The sequence below is a fragment of the Microcebus murinus genome, chromosome 23 (assembly GCF_040939455.1).
Source record: "Microcebus murinus isolate Inina chromosome 23, M.murinus_Inina_mat1.0, whole genome shotgun sequence".
NCBI classification, from domain to species: domain Eukaryota; kingdom Metazoa; phylum Chordata; class Mammalia; order Primates; family Cheirogaleidae; genus Microcebus; species Microcebus murinus.
The window spans coordinates 28,550,350-28,568,676 of NC_134126.1; the positions used below are offsets into that span (position 1 = coordinate 28,550,350).

Here is an 18,327-nt window from a genome sequence, read left to right on the forward strand (position 1 = left end):
GTGTTCCGACCTCCAGGGGGACGCTCTACGCTGAGACTCCTCTGCAGGACACAGTCCCATCCCTGTCAAGGACACACGGTGGTTCAGACACAGTACCGGTCTCAGACAAAGTGCCACCTGGATCTGCATTAAGGAAGAGAAGCACCTCCCTCGCCCCGAAACCACGTGATTGGCCAAGCGTTCTCCGGCCCCTGATGTGGGTAGTATATGTGTTTGATTTTAAATGTGCTTCTTTCTGGAGCTTCTGAAGCAGACCTGGGCACCTGGTACATAGAAGCTGGGCTCGGCCGGGCGCGGCGGCTCACGCCTGTAATCCTGGCACTCTGGGAGGCCGAGGCGGGCGGATTGCTCAAGGTCGGGAGTTCGAAACCAGCCTGAGCAAGAGCAAGACCCTGTCTCTACTAAAAATAGAAAGAAATTAATTGACCAACTAAAATATATATATATACATATACAAAAAAAAAACATTAGCCAGCATGGTGGCACATGCCTGTAGACCTGGAAGGCTGAGGCAGGAGGATCGCCTGAGCCCAGGAGTTGGAGGTTGCTGTGAGCTAGGCTGACGCCACGGCACTCACTCTAGCCAGGGCAACAAAGCGAGACTCTGTCTCAAAAAAAAAAAGAAAGAAAGAAACTGGGCTTACTCCAGTGCCTTCCCCAACAGCACCCCTCCCCCACCCCCCGCCCCCTGCTGTATATAAGCACCTGCAGCAGGCCATGACATTGAGATTTTATTGACCTTGGGCCAAATCAAATTCCAAGGCAGCGTTCTCTCTCTCCCCCGCCGCTAGCCTCGGTAATAGGAAGCGAATCGGTATAAAGATTTATTCTCTTCTTGTCAGGAGCAAACGCCCAGCCAGCGAGGTGTTTTATTTTTCCAATTTCGATGACCTGTCTGCCTCCCCGACAAATCTTGGAGGTCCTCAGGTCGAGGGCCGTGTCTTCATCATCTCTGCATCTCCTCTCAAAGTCAAGTCTGCTGCTCCCTCCGGAAAGAGCCCATTTCCATATTGGGCTGTTTTCCACCCAAATAGACATTTGAGACCACAAAACCAGTACCCCAGGTTTTGCCTCTTTTTAGAGAAGTCCCTAAAAGGAGCAAACGGCTGCTGAAAGGCGGGTCCCATCAACCTTACTATGTACTGTTTAAAAGGCTGTCGGTCCCAGGGCATCGGGAATGCTCAGTCCTGCAAATGTCACTATTTCCTTTAGGGTCAGACCTGCTGCCCAGCACGGGGTGCTCTCCAACAGCCCAGGGGAGCCCTGGCTGAAGAAGAGACAGGATCCGGGTCATTGCTTGTCACACGGGCACATTGGACGTCACTGGCTTGTGCTCTGCACATGAGGCAGCGAGGCCTATTCCGTTGCAGGCATGCTGTTTCCATCCCCACCCAGCCAGTATTCAGCCTGGCAGATGGAAGGAATTCTTAAAGGCTCTAATTCCGTTCTTCAACATTCAAAGAAATCCTGTGCTACCACCTCTTAAAAATAATTGGTTAAGTACCAAGTTATTTTCATGGCTGCAGTCACAAATAAAGAAGTGCTAGACTACATGATTCATATCTATAGTGGCTGATAATCTTACATGCAAGAGAAAGAGTTATTGGTGTTTGGGAGGGTGTCTTTTCTTGCTTTCCCCCCCCCCTTTTCTTTCCCTCTTCACCACCAACTGCCTCCCAATCAGCTAAGAAATGTCTTGTTGATTAGAGGAATGAGAAGGGGCTGACTTGTGCAGTAAAATTACACTTTGCTCTTTCCTGAAGCAAGAACTTATCTCCAGACTAAACTAAGAAAGTGCCTAACCAACTTGGCCTTTGGTTCTGAGGAAGGTTCCCCCACGGAAACTTGGATGGAAGAAAATGAAAGGGAATCCAATTAGCTCCTGCCAAGCGAAGCTAACTTGGAACAAGCTTGCTCAAGAAGAAATGAACCTGTTGAGAGGGTCATCCGGGGCTTCCTGGCCACCTGGGTACCCAGCCCAGGCACGCTTCCTTCTCGCTCGTCTTGGTAGAGCAGGTAAGTGAAGGACAGGGAAAAAAAATGCGCGGAGGTGTTGCAGCGGCTCACTGACCAGCCGGGTTACAAGATCCGTGGCTTACCAGATTGTATTCGCTGAGAACCCCTGGCTCCTGTGAACGTCCTAGTGTGGGGGCGTCACGGAGACACAGTTTCTGCCTAATGATTCCATCTCTGGAGAGCCAGAAGGGGACTATTCCAGGTACTGAGGATGTCTCTCCTTATTTCCTGGCAACGGAAGAACTACAGTTCCTAGAGAGCCATTGTCAAAATCCTCTTTGGAGTTCAAGGATTAGCTAAAAATATATGGAGGGGACAGGACAAGTTTGTCTTTTGGGGGCGTGGGGGGTGCAACTGGGTTTTTTTTTTTTTTTTTTGGCCCTTAGTGGGAAAATGGGTTATTTGTTTGTTTGTTTGAGACAGAGTCTCACTATGTTGCCTGGGCTAGAGTGGCGTGGCGTCAGCCTAGCTCACCGCAACCTCAAACTCCTGGGCTCAAGCAATCCTGCTGCCTCGACCTCCCAAGTAGTAGGACTACAGGCATGCGCCACCATGCCCGGCTAATTATTTCTCTATATATTAGTTGGCCAATTAATTTCTTTGTATTTATAGTAGAGACAGAGTCTCGCTTTTGCTCAGGCTGGTTTCGAACTCCTGACCTCGAGCAATCCACACGCCTCGGCCTCCCAGAGTGCTAGGATTACAGACGTGAACCACCACGCCCGGCCTGAAAATGGGTTATTAATGTGCATTACTGTTCTGATTAGAGAAATTAGCTATTTTCCCTTCCCAAGTTGAATGTGGGGCAACCCCTCATACAGGTGAACAGGGAGAAGGGCCAGTTTGCAACGTGCATGGACAAGGACAGCTTCGCTGCTGTGAAGACTCCTTACTCCTCCTTACGCCGCTAGAGGGGTGAAACCTGGTCTGGGCAGGGCGACGCTGGGGGCAGCGTCCTGAGCAAGGCCTCCGGGATCCAGGCTCCAATCCCAGCTCTGCCCCTGGCTGCTCCTGGGAGTGTCCGGCTCTCGGCTTCCGCATCTGTGAAGTGAACACCAGAATTCTCTGAGCCTGAAACTGTGTGATGGGAACCTGGAAGGCTTGCCGAGTGAAATAAGCCGGTCACAAAAGGACAAATACTGCCTGATCTCACCTACATGAATCCTTAGAGCAGTTATATTCAGAGACAGAAAGCAGAGTGGCAGTTGCCCGGGGGCCAGGAGCAGTGGGGAACGGAGAGTTGTTGTTTAATGGGTGCAGAGCTTCAGTCTGGAAAGATGAGACAAGTTCTGGAGTTGGATGGTGGTGATGGCTGTGCAGTGTGGGTAGGCTTAGTGCCACTGAAATGTACACTTAATGGCTACAATGGTAAATTTTATTTTATGTATATTTTACTACTATATGTGCATATATTTTTTAAATAAGCAGTTATCCGCAACATTGACTCAGGAGTCTCAAATTCAAGCACCCATGGGGGCCTGGCAATTTGTGTAAATAAAGGAGTGAGCCCAGCGACTGGCGTAGTGTACAGAGGGGGTGGCAGCTCCCAGCCCAGCCAAGACTCGCCACGTGGGAATGTGGGTAGATTTTTCAAGAGGAAGTGAAAATTCTGGATAGTTATGTGAAATCTCTCAATTCATTAAACTTGGCAAGTGAGTCAAAATTTTAAAAAGAAACAAACTGTGGGCAAACAAAATACATCTGCAGCGTAGAGCGTGTTTTCTACCTCTGCAGAGATGACCAGTCCGTGTCATCTCGTTTTCATTTCTTCTTCCTTTGCCAGCTTTCTGCTCCACACACTGTCCTTGACAACAGGCTGTGGCCAAGACCAACTGTGCCTGGAACAGTCCCCTGCAACCAGAGCGGGGCAGAACAGGTGGAGGACACCCACCTGAAACAGGCAGGCACAATGGCATCAGCACTGAGGTTGTTCTAGTAGAGCCCATCAGAGAACTCGGGTACTTGTGTACATTTTCTAGCCCCAAATTCACTTTTACCTCAAGAATTCCACTCATTCTTATCATTCATTTCTTTCTTTCTTTCTTTCTCTTTTGAGTCAGAGTCTCACTATGTTGCCCCGGCTAAAGTGCCATGGCGTCAGCCTAGCTGACAGCAACCTCCAACTCCTGGGCTCAAGCGATCCTCCTGCCTCAGCCTCCCGAGTAGCTGGGACTACAGGCATGTAGTAACCATGCCCAGGTAATTTTTTCTATATATTTTTAGTTGGCCAATTAATTTCTTTCTATATTTAGTAGAGACGCTGTCTTACTCAGGCTGGTTTGGAACTCCTGACCTCGAGTAATCCTCCTGCCTGGGCCTCCCAGAGTGTTAGGATTACAGGTGTGAGCCACCGCGCCCGGCCTTATCATTCATTTCTTATTTTTCTTAAAGGAGACCTAGTGAAATAGTCCTTACCTCTCCCATCACTCTCCATTTCTGTTTTAAAACCAATCAGCTCCCTCGCTCCATCTGATGCCCATTCTCATTACCAAGTTCAGAAGCCAGAGACGGCCCTGCATCTCTCTTGAATTTTGATAAGCGCGGAAAATATATCCCAATATATCCAGGGATGTTACCTTATCGGAGCAGGGGCAGCCACACAGATTCAAGAGGTCGCCTGTGCTGTGTTTCACTTACGAGCCCGATACTGCAACTTGGCAAAAGAAGAGAGGCGGTGTTCTGCGTTTGCTGGCAGCTTTATGCAAAGGTGGGGTGTTGCTCGCAAAAGTAGGCCGTTCGGAGCGCTGTGGGGAACACATCTCTAATCATCTGCCAGTTTGCTGCCTGCTTATACCAAATCTGGTAGCAAAAAGGAGAAATTTGGGCATTTCCTTACCCTAGGCTTTCTACGATTGGTTCTCAGTGACAGCGCAGATGTCTCCTGCTTGTAAGGAGCCATCAAAAGGCTCTTTTTGATGTGCTGTGCTGTCCCAAAGTGGGGAAGCAGAAGTGTCGCTTAGACGAACAGATCTGCATCCTCAGCAAACACTGCCGGTGATGGGAAGGTGGTAGACTGTATGCAGTGAGTCTTTCTGCCCCAACACGCCTGTGGTCCACGGTGGCCTTATGCCCGGTGATTTCTCACTTGGCCGCCACTGTTTCCCAGATAACTACAGTCTGCCTCTTTGAGAGCTCTGGCAATTCTTTTCCTAACTGCGTATCGTTCTGCTGACATCCGCAGAGGGCCTGCCGCGTGCCAGGAACTGTGCTGGGAGCTGGGATGTAATGAGTGAGACACCGTCCCCTCCCTCACGAAGCTCACAAGATAGCGGGGGAAGCAGAGACATAAACAGATGACTATAACTTGTCGAGAGGGTTTGGAGGGATGCTGCTTTGGTGCTCGGCCCAGACCTTCTTCCCAGGGCCAGTGCGCCCAGCCCTGCCGTGTGAACTGGCTGCTGGCCGCTCCTGGGTGCCTGTCCCCTCCACCGTCAGCCTGGCGGACCGGTGGCCTTGGCATCACCTGGAACTAGTTAGAGACGCCATGTAGGTTGGACCCACCCCTAGATCGGCGAGGCAGATTCGAGAGTTGCCTCCTGTCTCTCTGCCAGTCGACTTGCGATGAAGCCTCTTCTTCTCTCCAAAGCCACTGCCATGGTGCTGGCTTCTATGCAGGTCTTGAAGGCAGCCCATTGCAACGAGTCCTAATAAGCTGGAATCCCCGTCTGAGGCTCTGCTTCTAGGAAAACCCCATCTATGAGAGTGTTATGGGGAAACATTTGGTAGAAATCTTCCTGGAATGTTGTACTCTTCTTTGCCTTTTAAAGCAGAAAGATCTCAAATCTAATTTTGCACGTTCTGGAATGACTTCCCCTTTAGTTTCCTCCTTGGCTAAATGAGGACATGGAATTAGATGATCTCCCTGCCAACTCTTACATGGCTTTGACTTTATAACCATGAGCATCCTTTGGGGGAGACACACCTGGGTTCAAATTCTGCCCCCACATCTAACAGCCGAGGGTCCTTGCACACTGCTTGGCCTTGCTCAGCTGCGGTTCCTTCATCTGCCCAGTGAGAAAGTGGTGTCTATCCCATAGGGTTGCCATGAGGACTCAACGGAACATTCTATACGGAAGCACAGTATAGGGTCAGGTGATCGATCACGCTGCTATTACGAATGCTATTTTTATTAAAATAGTGACGTCTTCAGGGGCTACAGAGGCCTGTTAAGCACTTGCCCCCTTATGCCAAACAGCCCCAAACTGCTGTGCATCCTGAGCTGTTGGTTTTGTCTGTTTCTCCTGCTTTCTGGGCTGTCAGCTATCTCAAACAGTTTTTCCCTGCGTGTGAATTTCCCGACCCTAATCTGCTATAGGCCGGGGAAATCCTCTAACCAGACTTATTAGAATCGATTGGGTTTTTTATTGTTATTAAGTCTCTCGGTCTGACTTGTCACGTGGTAGGTTGTTGATGGGTAGGTTCCAACATTAGATTGTTAGTTGATAGTTCCAAGACTAGATTGCGAACTCCATCATTGACGAATCTTTAGCGCCCAGCCCCAGCGCCAGCAGATAACAGGGATCCAGTAGGTGCTATTTGGGGTGCATTTTTTTAATGCAATTTTAATAAGGATTGAAAACGAAATGTATGTAAAGAGGCTCCAAATGAGGGCATGAATGTCTGCTGCGTTAGTCAAAGGCCATAAGTTTTAGTTCTGGATGGTTGAGGTTTCGGGGTAATTTTGAGATAAAAATAGGTATTAATACCTACCTGAATACTGAAAGGGGAAAGGGGAGGATGGATTTTACCTTTTGATTCGTGTTAATACGAGGACTAAGACTCGGAATAGAAAAATTCTGCTTTCCTTTTCCATTATCCCCACGACAGGCAAAGTGTCTTAATATTATGGGTTTTGCAAACAATAGAGAACCTCAAAGGAAAAGCCATGTGGGTGTTTGTCTCCCGTAGCTCCTAATCACACCCCTGTCATTCTCCTTTGATGTCTTTCTTGTCTGTTTCCTGCAGTGACACAGACTCTCCCAGCCTGTTTTGGCGTTTGGTCGCCTCTTGCTCCCAGAGGGCCAGACAGGAGCCGGATGGGAGCGCTAGGATGCTTAGTCAGCTGTCTTCAGTGTCCAGGCCACTGGGCAGGGGTGAGAGGAGAGCAGGTCCCTCTGAGATCAAATTCCAGAAACTGCTGCAGTGGTACATTTTGTTCACACAACAATTAAACTGGTTAAACAACTGCCTGACCCAGAATTGCTGGCTTGGAGCCTGGGTTTGGGCTTCTTATCTGTCTAACAGGAGCCTACAATGCCAGAATTGGCGAGGCTGCCGTAGGCCCAGCCTCATGTGGGCAGATCTGACCTGGCCGGAGCTAAGTGGCTACCGGGGCATCTCCTCTGGGCCCTTCATGATGCAGGTGTGGACGAAAGGCTCAGAATCATTAGCACACAGAGTCCCCTAATCCTGCGGTTCTCAGCCTGGCTGCCGTCACAACCACCTGGGGACCCCCTAAGTGCTCTCCAATGCCACACTGCACCCTGTAGAGAAGGCTAAACATTTTTTAACGATTGAGCTCGGACACTAGGACAGAGTGTGACTTCACAGTCTTCTTCATTGGTCAATCGGGCCAAGAATTCCTGGGGCCTGGTAATACAGTATAATAAAAGGAGAATCTTCTACGTGGGGTTCAGGGGGCTCAGGCTCTGGTGCTGCCACATATCACACCCCTGATTTTGGAAAACTAACTCTGGGCTTCCCTTTTCTCATCTATAAAATGGGGATTAAAATATCTCCCTTGCATAAGTTAGTCGAATGCAGTAGATAATATGTGGAAAACACCTTGTTTGTATTAATAGTAGATTAAATACTAGTAGATCCAATAATAATATGCAGTTTTTATTAACACAGTTATTATTAATGCAAGTGGTGCTTCCTTACCCAGATTTAGACCCTTTTGATTGGTTTTCCTCCCTGTTCTTCTTCTTCTTTTTTTTTTTTTTAAGACAGGGTCTTGCTCTGTTGCCCGGGCTAGAGTGCCGTGGCATCAGCCTAGCTCACAGCAACCTCAAACTCCTGGGCTCAAATGATTCTTTAGCCTCAGCCTCCCAAATAGCTGGGACTACAAGTGTTCACCAGCACACCTAGCTAATTTTTCTATTTTTTTTTTTTGTAGAGATGGAGTCTCCTTCTTGCTCAGGCTGGTCTCAAACTCCTGGCTTCACCCCAGCCTCTCAGGCTCACCTCGGCCTCTCAAAAAAGCTACAATTAGGCCGGGCGCGGTGGCTCACGCCTGTAATCCTAGCACTCTGGGAGGCCGAGGCGGGCGGATTGCTCAAGGTCAGGAGTTTGAAACCACCCTGAGCAAGAGCGAGACCCTGTCTCTACTATAAATAGAAACAAATTAATTGGCCAACTAATATATATAGAAAAAATTAGCCGGGCATGGTGGCACGTGCCTATAGTCCCAGCTACTTGGGAGGCTGAGGCAGGAGGATCGCTTAAGCCCAGGAGTCTGAGGTTGCTGTGAGCTAGGCTGACGCCACGGCACTCACTCTAGCCTGGGCAACAAAGCGAGACTCTGTCTCAAAAGAAAAAAAAAAAAAAAAGCTACAATTATAGGCGTGAGCCACCACGCCCAGCCTCTCCTCTATTCTTGCAAGCCATTCCCCATTTAAGTTGGACAAGAGGATTAATAAAAGAAATCTAAACTGTGAAAGTTGCTACTTGCACAGTTTAGAGAGAAGCTTTTTTCTCTCTTTGCTATATATTTTTTTTACATTATTGTCCGATCAAATTAGTTAGCAAGTCTTTTCATAGGTTTGCAGGCAACTATGCTTTCACAATATAACTTGTGTGTGTAAATACAAGTACTTAATTTTTGCAATTCACATTTAAGTGATGGAAAAATAAGCATATGTGAAAGCTATGGAAATTGTGGCAGAACTTTTACTTGCTGCCCTGGTCCTAGTTGTACCATCTGTTACTCAATCACATACCTACCTAAGGCATTTTCACAGAAGTCCATTCAAAGGATATGAAGTTAATATAAATACTCCCTACTAAGTTTAGCTATGAAACCTTTAACTAAAATTGGTTTAGCTCTGGAGTCTTCTAGTTTGGGTTTTTAATTCTGAGAATTGTGTTTCAACAGCTGAGAGGTATATTTCCTGATTTTGAAATGCTGTGTGCGATTGCACCGTTGTAGCTCTCTTACATGTATACACAGTCCCATGAAGTTTTCAGAGAATACCCTCCTATAACTCAAGGTGCTAGAATTAAGGATGGTCTGTGATCACACACAGAAGTTGCTACTCATCCAACCTTAGTAGTACAAGTGACATTAATTAAAAAGTTATTCTATGCCTGGAATTGTGCTAAATATTTTACACACAATTTTTTCCATTTAATCCTCTCAGCAACCCTGTGAACTAGGTACTGTAGTAATCCTGACTTTACAGATGAAGAAACTAAAACCCAGAAAGTTGATTTATTCAAGATCAAGTGGAGGCCGGGCACGGTGGCTCATGCCTGTAATCCTAGCACTCTGGGAGGCCGAGGCGGGCGGGTCGCTCAAGGTCAGGAGTTCGAAACCACCCTGAGCAAAAGCGAGACCCTGTCTCTACTAATATAGAAAGAAATTAATTGGCCAACTAAAAATATATAGAAAAAATTAGCCGGGCATGGTGCCCGGCTGTAGTCCCAGCTACTCGGGAGGCTGAGGCAGGAGGATCGCTTGAGCCCAGAAGTTGGAGGTTGCTGCGAGCTAAGCTGACACCACAGCACTCACGCTAGCCTGGGCAACAAAGTGAGAATCCATCTCAAAAAAAAAAACAAGATCAAGTGGAAAACTAGGATATGAACCCAAATGCTAAAGCCTTTGCTCTTTTTTTAAAAGAATGGCTTTCATTGAGATACAATTCACATGTCATACAATTCAACCATTTAAAGTGCACAATGCAATGTTTTTTGCCAAACAGATTTGTGTAGCCATCACCACAAATTTAGAACATTTTCATAACTCCAAAAAGAAACTCTATCAACTGATGAATGGATAAATAAAATATGGCAAAGCCATACAATAAAATATTATTAGGCAATAAAAAGAAAGGAGGTACTGATACCTACTACAACATATCTATACATATATTTTTTTTTTTTTTGCTGCTTGTGCTTTTGAAGTATATGGAAGAAACCATTGCCTAATCCAAAGTCACAAAGATTGATGCCTAGTTTTCTTCTAAGAGTTTTATGGTTTTAGCTGTTACATTTAGGTCTTGAAGCTTTTTCTCTTACCCACTATGCTTTACTGTTTTGCGTGTCTGAATAAAGACACAAATACCTCCACAACCCATGGACGAGGGCGGAGCATGAAATGCCTACTTGGAATTTATCCTTGGATTTCAATGATCTGTGTTCCTCCTGCTCCAGCTATTCTTGTAATTAAGAATCAAATCATTTGGTCAGGTCCTGAATACATTTAAAAATCTTGCTTTGCGGGAGCATCGTACATTCCCATTTCCATTACCTTAATTTAGGTCCTCGTCTCCGCATCAGTTAGGATTATTTCAATAATCTGCTAAATAGGCCAAGTTCCTCGCTCATAAAACTCATTACCCTGCACTGAAAGCAGTTGCATGTTAATATATCCAGCTATAAGCTTCACGAAGGTCAGGGGCTATGTCTTTGTTTTCCACCATCATGCCCTTGGTGCTTAGCACTGTGTCCGGCACAAGGTAGGTGCCCCACAAAAAACCTGTGGAAAGGAAGATGGCATGGTTTCTTTATCTCTAAACTCCTTACCTGAACCAAACCCATTTTCTCTGCGGCCAGATTGATACTCCAAGCACTGCTCTGATCATTTGACTCCCTTGCTCAAGAACCTTCAGGGACTCTCTATTGCCTTCCGAGAAGGCTCCTCCCTATCGTGGCATTCAAGCAAGGGCTGTCTCTAGTTCTCCCAGGCTTGCCCTCGCCTGACCTTTCAGAACACGAAAGGCACCTTTGGAGTTGGTCAGGCCGAGGGTGAAATCCTGTCACTGCCACTTATTAACCATTTGACTCAGAGTCACAGGTTGCTTAACCCCCATAAGCCAGGCCACGCGCAGTGGCTCACGCCTATAATCCTAGCATTCTGGAAGGCCGAGGTGGGAGGATCCCTTGAGGCCAGGAGTTCGAGACCAGGCTGAGCAAGAACGAGACCCCATCTCTACTAAAAATAGAAAAATTAGCTGGGCATGGCGGCGTACATGGCTGTAGTCCCAGCTACTCAGGAGGCTGAGGCAGGAGGATTGCTTGAGCCCAGGAGTTTGAGGTTGCAGTGAGCTATGATGATGCCACTGCATTCTAGCCAGGGTGACAGAATGGGACTCTGTCTCAAAAAAAAAAAACCCAAAACCTGTAAGCCTTAGTTTCCTCAGCTATAAAATGGGCATGCTGATACTCACTTTGCAGAGATAGGTGTGGAGATCACCAATAACACAGGTGAGCACCTGGAATAACGCAGGGACTCCATGCATGAGAGTGGTCATTTGCTCTTGTCATAGGGTTTATTGATTTAGTAAATAAAAATACAAGATGCCCGCTTACATCTGAATTTCAAACAAGAAATCACTTTTTAGTGTATCCTTCATATTCGAATTTAACTGGGCATCCTGTATTTTATCTGGCAGCCCCACAGTCGGTCTCAACCACACCCCAGTGTGCAAACACGGATCTGCTGTGTTTGCTTGGAACAGCAGACACCGCTTTGGAGGCCCTGCTCCGAGTTCACCTCTCTCTCAAGGTAGTTACGACTGCTTCTTCCTCATCCCTCCTACCATGTGTCCCTTAACACATGCTTCCTTCCTCTCTGAAGGTGTGTTCCCTGTGCCTTCCCCCTGCCTGAGCCTAGAAGCTTCCTGAGCACCAGACCAATCTGCTGTGCTACCTCGTGCTTTGCACTCGGGAGGTATCCCTTTGCTATGTGTCGGTTTAATAAACAACACTCGGTTGTCCCAAATCAGAGCTCCTTTCCACTTCCATCTTCGGAGTGCATTTTCCCTGCTGGAATCAGGGACGCATGGCACCACAGGCCAATTATACGGCTTTCGAGAGATTTAATCTGAAATCTTCCAATCTGAAGAACAGGGGGAAATGTTAATCTTTTCCTTCTCTGGACAAGGAAATGAGAATTTATTAAAAAGCAAAAAAAAAAAAAAAAAAGATTCAGCGCTGCCAACCATTGGTTACGAAATACAATCATTGTGACGTCTCTGAATGAGCATGTCTGCGTGCGAACCGGCTTCGCTCTTCTTGCGCGTCCAGGCAGACGGATGCGTTTCTCTCCGCATCTGCTTGAGCAGGTTTGTGCCGAAAAGCAGAAAAAAATGAACTCTCCCAGGCACTATTTGCCAAGGGATTTGCTCCCCTTCTTTGTCTGTTTCCACTAATCCCGGCGTGGCAGTGAGCTGCCCGTTTTGTCTCTGGGTTGAAGCAAAAAAGGAGAAATCTTTTCCAAAATAGCCTGTGGGGTGGCTGGTCTCCCCGAGACGGGATTTGGGGGAGCACAAAGGGACCACGGGGGCATTTTACGAAGGGTATCTGGACGGGGTGCCCTGTCGTTTGGAAGGCGTCTGGCCCTGCCGTTTGCCCATCTTACAGTGATCCCCCATAGATGGCGTCCGCGCTCCTCCCTGCCCACGTGTGCCGGCCCTCCCCTCTGAAGTTAGGCCCCTCTCTCCCTGCTCGGGCTCAATGCCTTCTAATTGGACGCTCTGCCTGGCTAGTGGCTTCTGCCCAAGCGCAGGGCTGACATTTACTTACTTGATCCCCACCCCTCCCTCTGCTCCCTGGCCTCCTTTGTGAGCAGAGCTTAAATTAGGCAGGATTTCAGACCCAGCGCCTTTTTATATATTTCAGCGTGGGCCTCTTGTTTTTTTGAGTGGGGAGGGGCTGGCAGGGTGGAGAGGAGCCTTGGAAAAATTCGCCGCCGAGCTGATCAATCCTGACCCCCGGCTTTGTGACTTATCCGTGTCCCAGAATCCCAGCTGACTCTGGGCTGCCTTCCTTTGTTTGCTTGCAACCTGGACCTCGGCCTGCTCATTTCAGCTGGGGCGGACTTTATTTTGAATATCAGACCAATGCCAAAAGGGTTGTTGCTTGTTTTCATTGCTGGAGAGAGGTGCAGGTCTCCTTATCACTAGGATTTCACATTCAGAATTGCAATTTAAGGCTACGGCTGTCTTCGTGGCTATCTTAGCTGTCACGGTCTGAACTCATCCCCTTCTCCTCCCTGGTCTTAGGCACGAGCGTCTTTGCAGAGATGAGGGAAGTTGACCCCGAAAGGATGTCAGGTCGGAAACACCTTCATCGTCACCTCTGCGTTTGCCTCTTGCTCCATCTTGTAACCCCAAATAAAGCAAAGGCGAAGAGCCGGCGCCCAGCGATACTCGCTTAGAACGGATATTCGCAAATTGAGTTTAAAATTATTCTTGAGATATGGTTTATCAAATGTATTGATTGATTGGTAAGCATCGCCCCGTAGAACAGAGACCGACAGCAAGCTTCCCTTTGGCTCGAGGCCATGTGGCCTGGGCCACCCCGTCCAGTGTCACCCAGGCAGCTGCTGTTCAGGCAAGCTGCCGTCAGCCTGTGGTCTCGCATCCATCTCCGGGGATCACTTTTACTTAAATATTAATTATATCCTGCCGTCCATCTCCTTCTGTCCCTTTATACACACACGCACACACACGGCCTCTTTAGTTAGGCTGTAGCAGTCTCTTCCAGGCATTGCTAGTGTGGCACTCAGTCCGTCCTTGGGCTGTTCTGATGGACAGCCGTCTCCCAGGCCACGGCTTCATTAGGCGTGACGGCCTACAGCCGGTGGTCACCACGCCACCCTGCCCGGGAACCGACACGCAGCTCAGCCAGGCGCCAAAGGGACGGCCGTGGTGGAGAGGTGAGGGTGACGAGGTGGCTTCCCGAACAGACGCAGGGAGCACCCCGGGGTGCCGCCCACTTTCTTACACCAGGTTATCACATTAGGAGCTGAGTCTAAAAAAGGGCAACTCAGTTACCCAGGTGCTGCCTCTGCAGCCGAGAGATTGATTTTCAAGCCTCAGGAAACATCCAGAACATCTCTGTTTCGATAGATGGCCCATGACCTACGGAGTCAATACGGCCTATACACAAACACCTTTTCCCGCTGCAACCCTCTCTCCCTCCAGCCCTCACTTTCCCTCTCTTCTCTACCAGGGGCTGGGGCCGGGGCTGGGGAGTAAGCAGGGGATGGATATTACCCGTGTTCTAGACACTCGTGGCTGGTTTGCCTGGTAAACAACTATGGAAAATTCATTCTTTTAAAAATTGGAGCCGGGCGCGGTGGCTCACGCCTGTAATCCTAGCACTTTGGGAGGCCGAGGCGGGCGGATTGCTCAAGGTCAGGAGTTCAAAACCAGCCTGAGCAAGACCCTGTCTCTACCAAAAATAGAAATAAATTAATTGACCAACTAAAAATATATATACAAAAAAAAATTAGCCGGGCATGGTGGCGCATGCCTATAGTCCCAGCTACTCGGGAGGCTGAGACAGAAGGATTGATGAGCCCCGGAGATTGAGGTTGCTGTGAGCCAGGCTGACGCCACGGCACTCATTCTAGCCTGGGCAACAAAGTGAGACTCTGTCTCAAAAAAAAAAAAAAAAAAAAAAAAAATTGGAGTGTAACTTACACACAATGAAATCCACAGTTTGATGGCTTTTGGCAAATGTATACACGATTGTCGCTACCATTCCATCGTTAAAATGGCATCATGAATACTCACGTTTAACCCTTTGCACTCGCTCGCTTTTTTCTCGATTCCTTTATTCTACTTGGGATTTAATTTTTTAAATACCCCAGATTTTACAAAGTGAGGCAGTAGAATAAAAAAAAAAAAAAAGCTGGAGTTTCTTTTCATGCAAACTTATTTATTTGGATTTTTTTTATATTTCAAATTATTGATACATTCAAAGAATAATTTCAATCTCTATAATTTTTGCTAACCGTGTCGAGTCACACTCGACATCCGAGTGCAAAGGGTTAATCCCCGTGAAAGATCGGTGTTACTGAGGAAAAGGAAGGTCAGAAAGATGAGCACAAATAGCAATTATAATGGCGAAGACTCTGAGCTGGGCACGGTTCTGAGTACTTAGCACACATCACCTCCTTTAATCCCCTCTCCAACCCCAGTGGTCCCATTTTGCAGATGGAGAAACTTGTCCAAGGTCACACGGCCGAATACTTGGGAGTGGCATTTCTGGTGTTCAGTTCCCAATCTTCCCCCAACAGTAGCTTCTTCTCAGAGAATAAAAAAACCAACACCCCACACCCCCAACCCCGGGGCTTTCTTTAAGCCATGAGCCTTCTGCTCTGACATCATTAATAGAAAAGATCGCGCTGGAAGAGCCGTTTTGTTTTGTTACTTGAATTACTGGCCCTTTCATCGAAGAAACTTTTTTGAGCCATCTCCCCAAGCAGAAGTGATCAAATCGCCCAGAAAGGTTCAGCCTGGCCTAGTGAACAGGTGGCTTCGTCATCCAGCTCTGCCAGCGGTGCTGAGCATTTCCTTGGGGATCGTGTGCCCTCTCTGAGCCGCTGATGCCCACCCCTCCCCCCCCTCCCCTCTGTGCATGGAAAGGCAAAGATAAGGGCTGGCTATTTGGGTCCCTAATACAAAAAACGTCAACCCACTTCCCTGCCTTCTACTCGCAGCCCCACCTCAAAGGGGAGAAAATCTGCAGGTGGTGGGTCAGGGCTAAGGGGGACATTTGTCCTCTGCATGACTGGCAGCCTGGCAAAGCACGGCCCCTTTCTCTCTCCCCTCCATTCTCTCCCATCTGGCAGAGGAGTCCGGCTCCCTAAATCTTCTTTTTGTTGGTTAGTTTCCATGGCAGTTATTGTCTGTGTGTGTGAGCATGTCCGCCCCCTCACCCTCTCTCCGCGCAGAGCGGGCCCTTGCAGCTGAGACTCCGTGGAGGGAGAGGCTCTGGCAGGCTCGGGGCTCCCGCTGGCGGGCAGAGGCCCTCTTGGTGGGGGCGTCTCGCCTCCTGGGGCTCAGGGACCCCCAGGCTTGTGCGCATCCGGGCGGGGCTGGCCGCCCCGTGCCCTCTGCACGGAGCCTGGCTGCCTCCCAGTTCATCAGCCAGAGGCAGCAGCATTGACGGACTCGTCAATCGAGGAGGAAGCCCTAGGGACCCAGGGGACCCTGCCAACTCTGCCCCCAGCCTGCTCCTAGGACAGCCTCAGAGCCAACACCTGCCCGGCCCTCTTCAATCCCCTCCCCTTTTTGTCTTTTGCAGATGATGATCGGATGCCCTCCTCCTCCCCTTGGTCAGGTAAGTTGCATTTCGATGCATCTATGCAGGGTGACATCTCAGCATTTCGAGTGGCTGCTGGTGGGAAGGGGGCAAGGAGGGCCGTTAGTGACAGGAGGGCTGCCCAGCCCAGACAGGCTGGCACGGGGGTCAGGGAGGGGCAAGGGGCTCTAAGGGCTTTTCCTCCTCAGCTGGGCCTCTCTGGATTGACGTTAAAGGTTCTTTCCCATCTGGTTTTAACCCAGCTGATTAACTTCAAAGATCACTGTCCAGGCACAGCCTGGCCAGCATACAGCCAACATCCAGGACTTGTGGCATCCGGTCCAAATTCAGCTCAACTGATGCAATATGTATCATGTGCTAGTTGTTGTGCTTGGCTCTAAAGGGGGTGTGCTTTGACAAGAATGGCATATACCATGGTTCCTGCCTTCACAGTGCTTACCATCCGGTCAGAAAGAGAGCGTATCTATTAATACACAGATGGGCATGTGGACTCCGGGGCCAGGCAAGCTAAATTCCACACCCTATTCTGGCTGTTTGACCTTGGTCAAGTCACTTAACTTCTCCAAGTCTCAGTTTCCTCATCTGTGGAATGCCAATAATAATAGTGCCTACCTTATAAGTTAAATTATACACACACAAAACTTAGATCAGTTCATGACACACAATGAGCACCATATACTTGTTAACTATCATCGTGGCTGTTAAGTTCTCATGAGGTTCAAATTACACAAAACATGTAAAGAATTTGGCCTGGTATTGAGGATATCGGTGGTGGTCATTGTCAGGCAAGGCAGTCGTAAGTGCTGACAGGTCTAGACAAAGTTCTATGGAAACACAGGGAAAATGGCTCTTGCCTGCAGGGAGCATGCAAAGCCTAGAGGAGGTGGCATCCAGGCTGGGCACTGAAGGATGACCAGGATTGCAACAGGCAGGGGTAAGCATATGAAGCAGAAAGCACAAAGCCAAGGTTAGAGGCAGGAAATGAAAGGGCTGTTGGGCATCAGCTAGCAGAGTGGTTTGGCGGGAGCCCAGGCAGTAAGCCTGGCTGAGAGGTTGGGCTGGACTTTGGGCTCCCAGCATCTTAGGGGCAAGGGCCTAGTTTGGGGTGTGACACTGTGAAGACTGGAAGAACCACCCCAGCACTAACATAAGGCGTAGAAGGCCGGGCGCGGTGGCTCACGCCTGTAATCCTAGCTCTTGGGAGGCCGAGGCGGGCGGATTGCTCAAGGTCAGGAGTTCAAAACCAGCCTGAGCAAGAGCAAGACCCCGTCTCTACTATAAATAGAAAGAAATTAATTGGCCAACTGATATATATATAAAAAATTAGCTGGGCATGGTGGCGCATGCCTGTAGTCCCAGCTATTCGGGAGGCTGAGGCAGGAGGATCACTCGTGCCCAGGAGTTTGAGGTTGCTGTGAGCTAGGCTGACGCCACGGCACTCACTCTAGCCTGGGCAACAAAGCGAGACTCTGTCTCAAAAAAAAAAAAAAAAAAAAAAAAAAAAAAACTTGACTTTACCTCACAATTTTACTATAATTATTAAATATTGCATACGAATGTGAAATTACGAAGCAATATGTAAAATGCAAAGTACTGTTCTTCAACACAGAGGAGAATTGTCCTCTGCATGGCCCAGGGGGAGATGCAAGGAGGCCAATGCACTTCATCTAGCGCAATGCCTGACTCATCACGGTAGTGGAATGAATGAACTCTCCCATAATGCTTAGATGACTCATTCATTCATTCATTCATTCATTCATTCATTCATTCATTCATTCATTCATTCATTCACCAGACATTCCTGAGTCCCCGCTGAATGCCAGGCAGTGGATGTGGTGATGGGAAAGAGGGGTGGATAGACAGGCATGCACCCTGCCTCGAGACTCTTATAAGCAACTCAGGAAACTGGCAACCAGAGCACTTCCGGGTGCTCCCCACCTCCCCCCACCCCCAGAAGCTGCCCTCTCACCGGCCATCTTCCAGCTGCTCTCGAGGGTTAATTGCTGTTGGGCATTTAATTTGAGTTGATTTTAG

At 48.4% G+C, this 18,327-nt stretch overlaps 1 long non-coding RNA gene across 1 annotated transcript; it reads left to right on the plus strand.

The window, feature by feature from the left end:
- Positions 1–12,212: 12,212 nt before the first annotated feature.
- LOC105868742 (uncharacterized) lies at positions 12,213–13,385 on the plus strand. The gene is made up of 2 exons (XR_001152877.2): positions 12,213–12,302; positions 13,242–13,385. It is a non-coding gene; the product is annotated as an uncharacterized LOC105868742 (long non-coding RNA).
- The last annotated feature ends 4,942 nt before the right edge of the window (positions 13,386–18,327 follow it).